The 15,091-nt window shown below is 36.0% G+C and overlaps 1 long non-coding RNA gene across 4 annotated transcripts in view; it reads right to left on the bottom strand.

The window, feature by feature from the left end:
- LOC145693268 (uncharacterized) overlaps positions 1-15,091 on the bottom strand; it is a 150,480-nt gene that overhangs the window by 110,369 nt on the left and 25,020 nt on the right. For 3 of the 4 annotated variants that reach the window (XR_014132737.1, XR_014132738.1, XR_014132736.1), the window contains exon 3: positions 8,718-8,824. This is a non-coding gene — a long non-coding RNA (uncharacterized LOC145693268). Of the gene's footprint in view, positions 1-4,682; positions 4,784-8,717; positions 8,825-15,091 lie in introns of all 4 variants that reach the window. The other variant, XR_014132739.1, reaches the window with a different exon arrangement.

Here is a 15,091-nt window from a genome sequence, read left to right as displayed (position 1 = left end):
AATGTGATATTAATTATGATTCAAGGTAGTGAAGTTGTATTAAGTTCTACACAAATTTTTCGAATATTAAAAACGTAATTCGACAACTTTTCCATTCTTTTATTCCAATTAAGTAACAACAAATTTAAAACATAACAATCTCGTATCTTTATTTCTACTACTAGAATAAACATGAAGGAATCGACTTCTTAAACTAATACACAGCACTCGCATAGTACGCAATTGTCATTATTATCGCAATGGATTGATTTTTAGCACCAATTACCTCATTGGCACTAAATTTTATTACCAGTTACAAGTTACTAGCGTTTTATTCTTTTTCTCTAGACGCAAATACACACTTTCTATTTTGGATATTTTTCTTTTAAATTTCATTGTTAACAACTAACTAATAGTAATAATAGTTTTATTTTACACTGTGGAACTAGAGCCGACTTCCAAACTAAGAAGGTTCAATATTGGAATCGGAAGTACTGTCTGTAATTTCTGGCTGCAATAACGGGATAATGTGGGAGATGGTACCTGTTCATCGGATGCTGAATCCACATCAAAAATAGTTTCTTACCGTTTCCTGCAATGTTTTTTTTTTTTTTTGGGGGGGGGGAGGGGGGGTCCCTTTTGCTGTGAACCTAAGTGTAAGGTTCTGAGTTACATTTTCAGTTCCAAACAACATGTCTGCTAGATAGAAAAAGCGTAGACTGGTGTATGTTTCACTTTATTTTTATGTAAATACATTTCATTACTTTTGATCAGTTTCCTCTTTAAATATACTTCTTTCGGAAGTTGAAACAAAAAATTCAATTCTCTTTATTATAGAGATCAACCACAAAATTATATCCGTTCTTACAACATTAAATTCTATTCCTTCCACGTATTAATAATGTCTGAAGTATCATCATATGGCACACATTTTTACTGTATGAATATTACACGACTTTAAAAATGGTGCTGAATTCTTTCTTTACGTTTCTTACAGAGTCTGCAGCTCTAAAAGTTGTCTTGATCAGATACATTTTCGTCACTTTATACTGTATGAGTTCTAACAGCTGAAAAAATATAACTAATTCCACTATATCTTTGTGTTCTGTGTTTGGAGAGAGAGCAGCATCTGATTGCACATGCAGAAAGTATTCGAGAAATTAAACACTGGAACTTAACATTTAAAGGTGAACCGAGCTCTGGACGACCTTCCATAACTGATAATGATGCACTTCGTAATTTTTCGATGGGATATGCATTTTGTATACATCAGAAATTACACAGTACCTTTAAGTTGGTCGACAAACAATTTATGACCACATGAGACAATTGAGGTTTGTGGAAAAGAACTCCAAATAGATACCACATGAATTGTCTGAGAAGAATCGACAGGATCGTGTTACTCAGTTCTCTCGTTGCTAAGCACAGAAATGAAATACTTCTAGACTGTCTAATAACTGGGGATGAAAAATGGATCAGATACGAGAATGTTATTAGCAGAAGTGCTTACTGTCAACCAGGACAGGCCGTTTCCTCTACACCAAAAGTTTATCCACAAAGTTGATATTGTCAATATATTGAAATATCAGAGGTCTAATTCGTTTTGTGTTACTGAAGAATGGAGGCTATCAATGCTGACAAATACTGCCCTCAGATGGACAATTGAATGCAAAAATGGAAGGAAACCGGCCTGCTGTAGTAAACAAAACGTTTCATTCTGTTGAATGATAATGCAAGATTGCATTTTTCTTTAATGAGCCAGTAGAAAATAACGGATCTTGGTTGGGAAGATTTAAGTTCTCATTTTATTTGTCTCTTATTGCTTCCAGAAACAACTTTTATGTCTCTTCAAAATTCATTAAAAAAAAAAAAAAAAAAAAAAAGTGAAAAATGCTGTGACCCAGTTTACAAACTAAATATGAAACATCCTACAGAAGGCGGACTAAAAAGTTGCCATCAAGGTGGGAAGTGGTTATGAATGACCAGGAAAATTATATGAAACAATGGAATAATTGTCAACCATAAAATAACACTGCTTTCATGGAAGCTGTAAAACGGACGGAATCTTCTGGATATACCTTATAGTATTTATAAATCAAAGTAAAAATATAACTATTATGAGTTACATAATATGTAACTCGTGTCTTTGAAATCTACCGGAAATTTGTCATGCCGGAAGTCTTGGCAGAAATAAGCTATGTTTGCCCCATTTATTAAGAGTCAACATTGAAACCTTAAGTTGTACCAGTTCTTATCTCTGCTGGCCTCCACTAGAAGAACAAATCTGAGATTAAATTCACTCTTGGGATTCGGAATTCATACCAGAAATAGTTTTGTCGCATACTATTAGCGTTTAGAGTACGAGAATTAAGAAGTACTAGCTTATTTATAACACTTTTGGATGCAATAGAGGAATGAACTCGGAAATCAAAGCTACTCTTATGGTAAATTCACTTTAAAACCCTGCTTCTCGCTACTGATTATGGCGATCAGTACTGGAACCGGAAACCGTAGAAGATGAAGTACTATTTCTAGCACTTTCACTTTGTATACAACGAGAAAAACCAGTTGTTAGTGGGACGCTCAGTTCACACCAAAAAGCCATTTTCCGCTATCACTTATGGTTTTTGTTGAGCATCAACGTTGAAACAGCAAATGGTTGATTTTTACCACTTCCGCGGCTTAATAACTAGGTTAACGAATGAAATTGAATCCATTGTTAGCATGCTGAATCGATTCCAAAGAACTGCTTTTCGCTACCTCTTACCCGTTGTATTGAACCGACATCAATACTGAAACCGGAAGTTGTAGTAAATTTCTACCACGTATAGTATGATTAGAGATGCGTGTCAGGATTTTTTTTTTCTTTCTTTCTTGAGAAGCTGAAGCTTGCCGCTGTCATTGTTTTTGTTCTATAGTGATCAAAGTTGAAACAGGAATTTCTACCACTTCTGTTTTAAACAGAGAGTTAACAGAGAATATGGAATCTATTCATCGGACACTGAATTGATTTCAAAAAACAGCTTCTCAATATCTTACCGTTTCTGTTCTAATAGCTATCGATAGATAGACATAGCCGTTGTAAGACTTGCGACATTTATGCATAACTTAGTTTACAATTCTTAATTTCACCACTTGCCACACTAAAAACTACACCATTAATTGTTAGCGCTTGTATTGGAGAAACGTGTCTTTTTTTGACTTATCAATTTAAGAAATCGTGCACCATTGTAGAACGCTGATCGGATATTCGACCTATTTTCAAAATGTACCCTATGAAAACAGTTATGACACAACCGGTTGTATTCTATTGGACCACTAGCATTATGGTACATCGCCCGACATCGCAATCTCTGTTATAACAAGGACGTTTGAGGACAGACATAGGAATTCCATCAAATTTCTTCCTGCAGGTTCTCTACAGATAAGCGCAGAAATCCATTGAACTGGCACAATCGTTTTTACAGGAATGCTATGAAAAGAAATAACACTGATTCCTGTCTTCTGTTCCTTATCATAATAAAACTGGAGGAATAGCGATATGGCATGATGCTTTGTCCATGTAAACCCATATCTCCTTCTTGTTGACTCCGAGGAAAATTCTTTTGGATCAATTGAGATTACGATGAATTCCTGGAACTAGGCAGAATTCATCTTCAAGTTTTCGTTCCCATTCCGTCGACAATCATGATTCCGTGTGGGAAACTTACACGACAGTACGTTGAAAGTTGCCACCCAATGAATTCAAATGGCACTTTCGCTGGTAACCTTCAACGACTCACTTTTCTTGGGAAGATTTTGCATAGATCCCGTTTATGCATGCCAGACTACAATTTCTTTAGTTCTGGTCACTTTGATGGATAAACTACTTTCCCGACACTGTTTCACTATTTAGGTTGTACTAAAAATGCGCGTGGATAGGAGTCATATGTCCTTTCAAGGGTTTATTTTCGGTGGAATTTCACTAAGATCAATAGGTAGCTACACGGGTGACGCCAGCGTTGCCAAAGCGGTCGAATACACACCGATCAACCTTCAGGATTGAATTCATTCTATATACTTAAAAGACGTTCAGTAGATCGGGATCATTATTGTTATGAGCATGTAACGCATTCTTCGATTATTTTAGTTTCATCGTACAGCTACGGGCCACAGCTTGTTTTCATTGTCATTTTATTCATTTAATCTAAAGGACATATACTCTGTGGTACGACCACACTTCCCGAACTGTACTAGTTTTATACATATGTACAGCTGTGTTCTGACCATCCACCTTTCTTTGAATGGCCGTATAAATTCAACCGTTTGAAGAGAGTTTTCAAACTGTAATTTCCATTAAATAAATTAAATATGAAATGAAGAAGATTCATATTGTTGAGTTCAGTGTATGAATTATAACTACACAAGGCTTGTAAACTGAAAGTAGGTGGGTAGGTTCTTTCGTACAAGACTGTACGAAGAGAATCCCAAGTTAAGACTCAGAAAATAATTACCCATTCAAAAAGTTTCGAGTGTACTTACTGCTTTCATTAAGTTGTAAACCAAAACAAATATACGGTAGTAAAACTTGAAGTGTAATTAAAAGATTCGTTAGATGATGTTAAAACAGAGAACTTTCATTAAATAAATTTCATAATTCACCAAATATTGTAATAACTGACCACAACCATATATTTTTTTTGCTTTCAAAGAAGGGAACTCACCTGAAATCACTTACTACATATTGTAGTTATAATGATATGTCTAGATCAAATTGGTCTTTTTACTGGCACAACCTCCTTCCCGACTATCTGAACCGAGTAACCTATTGTGGAAAGAAAAGTAATGAGGTTAGCTCAAAGGTAAATAATATTAAAAATATAAAGATATTTCAATTTCATTAATCTCAGATCTACTATCAATGTCTTCAAAATTTATCAGATCGGTGCATGTTTTTACTCATCACTGATAAACTGCGAATAGCAACGAAAGAATTTCCACATCAATAATGTCATATACAGGACAAGATTCATACATGTACAAGATAATCTCACTAAAAGTCGGTATGTTTTAAGTAGTCATAGATGCCATTTTCTTGTTTCTGACCATATGAGTCAATTGAAGTTTGGGGCTGCGGTGGCTCAGTGGTAGAGCGTTCACCTCTGGTGCTTGGGGTCTCGGGTTCGATCCTAGGCCCCGCCAAGTGAACTTTGTGGTGGACAAACACCGCGTGCGTGGGTTTTCTCGGGGTTCTCCCGTTTCCTTCCACTTTCTTCATTCCATCATTTCATTCATTACTCATCATCCCCGTCTCCTTCAGCCTAATCAGCATAACCGTGGGACGTAAAACTCAAAGATTTCATTTCATTTTTTCAATTGAAGTTTATGAAATAGTACTCCAAATGAATTTCACATGAATTACCTGACAAGAATCGACAGGACCGTGTCACTATGACTTCTCTCCTTGTTAGGCACACAAATCTAACACGTCTAGATTGTCTACTACCTGGGAATGAAAATTGGATGAGATGCGAGAATCCTGTTACCAGAAGTGCTTATTGTCACCCAGGTCAGGATGTTTCCTCTAACCAGCGTTTCCCAACCTTTTTCAATTTGCGTCATACTACTGAAGTAACTTGAATTCTCGCGACACACTCATAGATATTATTATATGTAAATATAAAATACCGTAGTAATTTTTTCTCTGTGATTACTGATCTCCGAAATACTATCTGCTACACAGTAATGTATGTACAATAATATATTACAGTTACAGTATTTTTTTCTATTGTAAAGGTTCATAGAAATGTGAAACACAAATATACATCTTTTCCCATGTTTTGCAATTTGGTTATTATAGAATTAATCATTTTGTTTGAATTTCCTCGCGGCACATCAGTTGGGAAACACTGCTCTACACCAAGACAAAGTTTAACTCCGAAGACGACATTATTGTCAATATGTTGAGATATGAGACGACCAATTCATTTTGTGTTACTAAAGGAAAGGCAAGGCTATCAATGATGAAAAATACCATTTTCAACTGGACGAACTGAATGCAAAAATGAAAGAAAAACTGCTAGCTATAGCAAACAGGAAACGTGTCATTGTGTTACTTGCATGATATTGCAAAATTGCATGCTCCTTTAATGACCCAGTAGAAAATACCGGAGCTTGGTTGGAAAGTTTAAGGTTCCCATCTTATTCACCTGCTACTGCCACAAACTATGACTTCTTTTGTCTCTCTACTTTTTTTCTTCATGTGAAAAATGTTTTGGCAATTCATAGACTAAATATGAAACATTGTACAGAAGACGGATTAAAAAGTTGCCATCAAGGTGGGAAGATGTTAGAATGACTAGGGAAATTATATGAAACAATAGAATAACTGTCAACCATCAAATAACGATGCTTTCATGGGAGCCGTAATGCGGACAAAATTTTCCGGATAGGCCTTATGGTATTTATAAATCAAAGTACACATAACTATTGTGAGTTACATACATAACTTGTATCTTTGGAACCCACCGGAAATAAGTGACGCCCAAAGTCTTGGGAGAAATACGCCATGCTTGACCCATTCATTATTATTATGTAAGAATCAACATTGAGACCGAAGCTGTAGAAGTTCTTACCTCTGCCGGCTTCTCATAAAAGAAGAAAGCTGAGATGAAATTCACTCTTGGGACTCGGAATTTATATCAGAAATAATTTTGTCGCATCCTATTACCGTTTACATTCTACGAGAATTGAGAAGAGGAAGTACTAGCTTATTCTAACACTTTTGCAGCAACAGAGGAATGAAGTCGGAAATCAAATCTATTCTTATGATAAATTCACTTGAAAAACTTGCTTCAAGCTATTTGCGTTTTCTTTTCCTATGGCGATAAGTATTGAAACCGGAAACCGCAGAAGAAAGAGTACCATTTCTATCACTTCCGATTTGCATACAAGGAGAAAGGCCAGTTGTTCGTGGAACACTCAATCTACATCAAAAAGCCATTTCTCTCTCTCTCCTACGGTTTTTGTTGGTGATAAACGTTGAAACACCAAACAGTTCATTTTACCACTTTTGCCTTGAAAAGTAGGTAACAGATGAAATGGAATCTATTGTTGGAATACTGAATCCATTCCAAGGAACTGCTTTTCGCTACCTCCTACCGTTGATGCCCAAGAAACATCAATAATGAAACCTGAAGTAGTAGTAAATTTCTACTACTTACGGTTTAATTACAGAGATGCGTGTGAGGATGGTATCTTTCTTCAGACGATGACGCTTGTCGCTGTCACCGTTTTTGTTCTATGGTGATCAAAGTTGAAATAGGAAATGGTTAATTTCTACCACTTCTGGTTTAAATAGAGGGTTAACAGTGAATATGGAACCTATTCATCGGACACTAATAAAGAGTGACTTCACGGTTCTGTTGCATAGCTCTATACAGGTGACAGTACCGCTGCCAAATTAGTCAGATATAAACCAATCAACTTGCAGTATTGATTTTTTTTTCTATATACTGAAATGCATGCTAAGTAGATCATTTAGCGAAAATATTAGATTAATGGGTCATCGTTGTTATAACATAGTGTCTACTAAAATTCCAAAATGAAATTTCGTGACTTTTTCGTGACCTTACAAAATTTCGTAACATTTTCAAGAGGGAATTTGGGAACGAATTTTCATGCATGCTATAGAAGCATGCTTTGCTAGCGATATGGTAGCGTCTAAAGTCGACCATAGACAATTTTGGTGGTGAATTTTGATGTTTCATTGAACAAAATTTTCCAGTCTGTCCACTATATTAGAGCGAAGTTGGATGCGAATTAGGCCGAATTTTCATGCATGCGATTTGGTAGCGATTTTGTAGCGTCTAAAGTCGACCATAGACATCTTTGGTGGTGAATTTTGATGTTTTGTAGAACAAAATTTTCGTCTGTACGTATATTTGTACAGATAAAAAAATCGTGACCCAAAAGCTAAATTTCTTGACTTTTATGACCGTTTTTTCATTTCGTGACTTTCGTAACCGATACACACCCTATTTTATTTCTGACCAGAATAGTGTTTAATTGTTCTCCAAAAAATCGACTCCGTTTCCACAGAAATAGTTTTGTGTTTTCCAAAAGGTTTTCACCAAAATCAGTTTCGGTGAAAATAGAATCGGTTTTGAAGAAAACCGAAACCGATTTTGGAGAAAACCTAAATGTCGGTTTTCCGGATTTCGGTTTTTCTAGAAACCGGTTTCCGGTTTTTATAAAAGAAACTTGTTTTGCCCATCCCTAAATAGAATCGTATGTATATATACAGTCGTGTTCAAAAAATTTGACCATCCTCTTTTCTTTAAATAACCATACGATTTCAATCGTTTGAAAGGAGTTTTTAAATCTTAGCCTACAATAAAAAGCTCAATCATTGAAAAAAGGTTTACACTTGTTTAGTTCAGTTCAGCATATGGATTTAGATAGAAGCTGCTAAATAGTAGTGGATGACCAGGTTCTTTTGAACAAGACTGTAAGTACAGAATCTCAAGTTAAGACTCATAGAAAATAATTACCCATTCAAAAATTTCGAGTGTACACATTGCTTTCATTAAGTTGTAGACGAGAACTAATATATAGTAGTAAAACTTGAAGTGTACTTAAACGATTGGTTAGATGACGTTAAAACTGAGAAGCTTCATTAAATAAATTTCATAAGTCACCAAATACTGAAATAATTGACCATAACCATATATTTTTTGCTTTCAAAGAAAGAAACTCACCTGAATAAATCACTTACTACATATCAATGCAGTTACGATGACATGCCTCGAACAAACTGCTCTTTTTACTGGCACAGCCTCCTTCCAGACTATCTGAACAGGGAAACCTATTGTGGACAGAGACGTAAAAAAGCTTAACTCAAAGGTAAATAATATTAAATATATAAAGATATTTCAATTTCATTAATCTCAGATCTACTATCAATGTCTTCAAAATCTATCAGATCGCTGCATGTTTTCATTCATCACTGATAAACTGCAAATAGCAACGGAAGAATTTCCACATCAATAGTGGCATATACAGGACAAACTTCACACAAGGGACAAGATAATCTCTCTAGAAGTCGTTATGTTTTAGGTATACTCACAGATGAAATTTCATTTTTTCTCTACTAACAATTTTAAAATCCGGTTTTTTTTTACAAAACGTAGACACCGCAGAACTTTTCAGAAACACTAGGACTGATTACATATATTCATAACATTGAAGTTGTATTAAGTTTTACATATATTTTTCGAATATTGGAAAATACAACTCGACAATATTTCGTTTATTGTAATACAATTAAGTAACAAATTTAGAAAGTAACAATCTCGTATATTTATTGGTACTACGAGGATAATACATTATGAAGGAGTCGACTTATTAATAATGTCCGGATTTGTATGTAAATACATATTTTTCCTTCATATGTAGGTTCGTCAAATCCTTAAATGTTTGTGATTCACACCTGTAGGGTGATTCAACTCAAGTTTCATATTACATATTTTTACATATTTTGACCAATATTACATATTTCTATGATTTTTTTTTTTTTTTTTTTTTACATAAAACTGTCTTAAAATTTTGCGTTTACTGAAATTTTAATTTAAAATAAACAAATAAACTCTCCAACTGTGCAAGGCTTGCATCTGGATTCAATTTTGTCATATCTATCTTTTCGTTTCTTTACCGAAAGAGAAATATATATCTTTTTTTTTTATTATTTGTCAAACCATGTTTCGCAGAATTTTCGCCGATAAAAGAAATATAAGAAAAAACAAGCTAAAATCCTCCCTCCGCGGTAATTAGCAGCGCCCTTTATTCTCAACTCTGGAGGAAGACAGATCACGTGTCTGACAGGCGACTGGCCAGGAAATTCCTAAAATGAAGTCTATTTGATTGTTATCAGAGGTCGGACGAGAAAAAAAGATGAAAGCAAATTCTGCAAATCAAGTTAAAACTGTATGCTAGTGTGCTTCCAGGAATTTACTGCAAGAGTTCATTCCAAGAAGCTGGCGACAATGGCAATATCATAGCAGATAACCAAAGCTTTCAAAGAACTTCGCTTGTTCAACTGAATGACAGGAGGACGGTACTCTAGTATTGCAGTTACAAAACGCACGTGTTCTGTATTGACCGTCGAAGTTAGAAATAGCTCCGGTAGCCTCAACTTTATCCGCGAAATTGCGGTCGTGGGTAACTATCGATGGTACGGACGGTAAAGTGGTGTTGTCCGAAGTGTGTGATAAAAAAAAAAATTGGATGTTCAATGAAATCTCAGTTAGAACAACATGTACGAAGTGCACTCCATGCAAGAAATAAAAATTTGCGAACCGCAAAAAAACAAATATTCTTGACACAAATGTATCAAGATACTTCAGTGAGTGAGTTTTTCAAAGACTTGTGCCAACCAATGATAGCAAAAAACATTCCTTGGAACAAAGTTCAAGTGCCAAAATACCGTGCTTTTCTGGAGAAGTACTGCGAGCGTCGAATTCCTGACGAATCCACTCTTCGAAAGTGTTATCTCAAAGTTTGTTATAGGGAAGCTATAGATAACATTAGGGCAGAAATAGGTAGTTCATATATTTGGATTTCTGTGGACGAAACAACAGACGTTTTGGGACGTTATGTAGCAAATTTAATGATTGGAGAGTTAAGTGAAAATGCTCCATCTAAATCCTATCTTATTGCGAGTAAATTGCTGGAATGCACGAATCATTCCACGATTGCACACTGGTCCAGAATCAAATTCTAGGTGGCCAAAAACGAAAAAATAGAAATGCAATTCTTAGGCGCAATTTGTGCTATAGTGTTTCTTTATTATATACCTGAATAATTCTGTACATTTTTAAGTTTTCTTCTCTTCGCCGCATGGCGCCACTGTCGCTGAAAGAAAGAGCAACGGATGACGCGTTCGCTTAGTCATGATTTTCATAGTTGTTGTGACTGTGGCTTGTCGTTTACGAGTCGAATGTAAGCCTTTTGCGATTTTCTTTAGTTAATAAGTTCCTAAAGCTTATAATCTGTGTAATCAGTTTGCTTTTTTGTCAAGTTGCTTTAAAGGATGGACGAGTGATGTAAACACATAGTGTTTTTGTTTACATTTCGTAATTATTAGACTGAGAAAAAAAAGTGCCTATTACTGCCAAAAGATTTCGACATTTTCATATTGTTTTGTCAATATTAAGTGCAGTGAAGTGGGTTTCGTTGCCGCCGTACGCCGCCGGTGTCAGATAAATGGACATAATGCAGCTATAGGTGAAAACCGTTGAGGAAAATTATATGTAATCGACTTTGTATGATTATTGTTTAAAACTGTGTGACATAAATCTTTTTTTTTTTTTTTTTTTATATATATATATTTGATCATGGAAGAAGTTCTTACTTTTAAGACTCGTTTTGAGCAGTGGAGGAACCAAATTAACCCACAGGGGCCTGCTACAAGAGCCACAAGGGATTATCTTGTCGCCTATATACAAAATTTGAACACAGGCGTAATCGACGAAGAACTTTTAACATCGAAAGTAGCTAACTTTTGTGCAACACTACACAAATATTGGAAAGCAGCAGATCACAGCAGAAACAAATTTTTAGTGAAACATTCGGAGTGGCTAGAAACAAAATTCGAGATAAAACCGAACGTTGCAGCGTGTCCTGGAAGACCTTCAAAGAGTTTCGAGGAAAGTAGTGAGCGCTCGAAAAGGCGAAAAATACAAAAATTGAAAGGTGATGTGTCAGTGGAAGAGGCGACTACTTTGTCAATGTCTTATCTACGAGACGAGGGAAAGCGAGCAGCCGCCGATTTGTTAAAAGATGTGTTGCAAGGTTCGCCTACGAGACTTATAAAAATCAGAAGAGCATGCAAACAAAGCGTGGATAGGTCAACCGAAGTGACTCAATACACAGATGACCAAGCCCTGGCATTGGTGATGGATGGTAAGTTGTCAAAGCATAGCTATATTACATTACGAAAAGGGGCCATAGAACATAATTTGAAAAACTTTTACCCTCCGTACAACAAAATAGTGGAAGCAAAAAATCGCTGCTATCCTGAAGGGATTGAAGTGAGTCTAGAAGGAGCCAGAATTCCTCTTCAAAAGTTATTAGATCACACTGCCGTAAGGCTTATAAAAATAGCAGACTGGACAACAGTGGAAGCACTCCCCCATTTAGAATTAAAGAAAGTGGTTTTAACTGTAAAATATGGCTGCGATGGTAGCTCAGGACACAGCGAATACATGTATGTACCTCCACAAAATGTACATTCTAATGAACTCCCGCCAGATGATAAAGGCAAACCTCTGGCAGCCGACACGATGGGACAAAAGCAGAAAGGAAAAGGGGAAGAAAACGACCATATGCACCAGAAGAAACTCCGGATGCAGCACAAGACCAAGATGAAGCACTGGATATCGACGATGAACATGAAGAAGGTGACTCTAAAACTTCAAGTCTGCAAAGTGGAAATCTGTTTTTATTTTCTATGGTCCCTTTAAAACTTGAGAGTATTTTAAGTAATGAAGAACAGCAGGTCATCTGGATCAATGATAGGCCATCGTCAACAAAATTGTGCCGTCCTATAAAATTTATATATGATAAAGAAACTGCCGAAGTGATTAAAAACCAAGTGAATCAAATGAAAGCAGAAGTAAATGATTTAGTTCCTTTTCAAGTATATGTAGAATTCCAAAATAATCCTATTTTAGTTGAATATAAGGTAGTTTTTACTATGATAGACGGAAAAATTATAAATACATTGACAAACACTGGAAGTCAAATAGGTTATATTTGTAAATGCACACCGGAAGAGATGAATGATTTACAAAATTTAAAAAAGTTTAATATTAATCCTGAAACCTTAGAGTATGGTTTATCTCCTCTTCACAGTTGGATTAAATTTTTAGATTTAGTGTTAAAAGTTACGTATATATATATATATATATATAAAAAAAAAAAAAAAAACTTAAAAGCTCCGAGAATAAGAGGAGCTACTGAAGCTCAGCGACAGGAAATGAAGATGATCAAAAAAGAAATTCAGACCCGATTCCGGAATGAAACAGGCCTACACATAGATAAGGTGCTAGCAGAAAAAGTCAGGACTTCTAATACCGGCAACGTTGCCCGACGTTTTTTTCATAATGCTCAACAGTCTTCAGATATAACAGGATTTGATGAAGATTTGGAAACATAATGATTGCAATTTCAAGTGGAGAGGTTATCAATGGAGAAGCCTTCGCTAAATATACAGAGGAAACGGCAAGGAGATTTGTCAATCTATACGAGTGGTACAGAATGCCTGTTAGCGTTTACAAGATTTTAATGCACGGAGCCGAAGTTATTAAAAGCGCCATCTTTCCAATAGGTATGTTATCGGAAAAAGCTCAGGAGACTTACAATAAAAAAATACAAACAGTTTCGTATGCATCATACTCGAAAAGATTCATGCATGCACACCACGACAGATTTAGTTCATCGGTTACTCGTGGATTCAGATCCAGTAATAACCACCCTTAGGAGAGCAACAAGAAATAAGCGTACTACTCTACCGGAGGAGGTAAAAGCTCTGCTGTTGCTCCCGAAAGAGTCAGACATGAGAACAGAAGGAGATAGCAGTGAGGGTGTAGAACTATGAACAATCCGAGGACGAAGAAAATATTTTGGACAGCTGAATAGACGATGATTTATGTGATATATTTTTTCTTAGTTAAAATTCTTTAGTGATCTTTATTATCTCATTTTAGAATAAATTATCTTACTTCAAATTGTTTGTTTACTTTCTAAAACTTATTGTTGCAGTTTCCAGTAACATTTATTTATTTTCAATAACCTTAACTCATATTCAAGGAGCCATATAGTTAATTTTACGAATAGTCCGCCATCTTGGATCCGCCATTTTGAATTTTAAACAAAAAACCGTTATCAGATTTGAAATCAGCGACCCGGAAAACCCCCCCGACACTCACTCTTAAGCGATAGAAGGAAATGTTTCAATTGTCCGCCATCTTGGATCCGACATCTTGATTTTTTAACAAACCTTTACCAGATTTGAAATCAGCAACCTTGAAAACCCCTCTGTAGCAATTTTTAGCCACCAGCTATTTGAAATGAATTTTGGCCACCTAGAATTTGATTCTGGACCAATGTGGATTGCTCGCTTTGTAAACGATGGTCTTAAAGTGTTGTGACCGGGAGGAGTTAAGGAAGAAAACAGTTCTCTATACAGACAGTGCAGCGTACATGTTAAAAGCGGGTAGAGCACTTACAGTTTCTTACCCTCACCTTCTTTCATTTCATCTGTATGGCCCATGCTCTTCAGCGTGTTGCTGAAGAGGTGAGAGAGAACTTTTGCGAAGTAAATCAACTAGTTTCTTCCACTAAAAAATGTTAAGGCGCCACAACGTGTCACTTCCTCCGGAGCATGTGCTAATGCAATGGGGCACTTGGATACAGGCAGTACATTTCTACAATGAACATTTTCAAAAAATTAAGCCTGTTGTTCATTTATTTCCATCGGAGTCTGCTGTTGCTCAGAAACTGTTTAATGACTCAAAAGTAGCGTGTGATATCGCTTACATAGACAGCAATTTTGGTTGGCTACCTACAAGCATTAAAAAGCTAGAGACTGTTGGGCGTCCTCTTCCGGGATCCATGCAAATCATAGAGGATGCAAAGAGACTGCTACAAGGTGTGTGGAGCTGTAGGAGAAAAATTTCGTAATAAACTAAATGCAGTGCTGGAAAGAAACCCGGGTTACGACAGCCTATTGGCAGTGTGAGATTCTCAGTGGTGAAACAAGAACCCCCCCCCCCTAAAGATATTTCCCCCAACTACATCCCCCTGTTGAAATACGCTCCTGTTACCTCATGTGATGTGGAGAGAGCATTCTCTGCATATAAGAATATTTTATCCGATCACCGACAAAATTTTACTTCTGATCATTTGGAAATGTACCTTTGTAACTCACTGTGCACTAAAACACAGTTGAACTGCAGGCACATCTTTTGTAAGTATTTTATTTCAAGTTAAAAATGTTCATTAGTGGAAATATTTTTCAATCTTAGTTCAGCTGGTATTGTTTAAAAGATATAGGACTGCTTTTCCCTGCATG

The sequence above is a fragment of the Thermobia domestica genome, chromosome 8 (assembly GCF_964235325.1).
Source record: "Thermobia domestica chromosome 8, izTheDome1.hap1.1, whole genome shotgun sequence".
Lineage (NCBI taxonomy): Eukaryota > Metazoa > Arthropoda > Insecta > Zygentoma > Lepismatidae > Thermobia > Thermobia domestica.
This window is presented reverse-complemented; position numbering and strand designations above follow the sequence as displayed.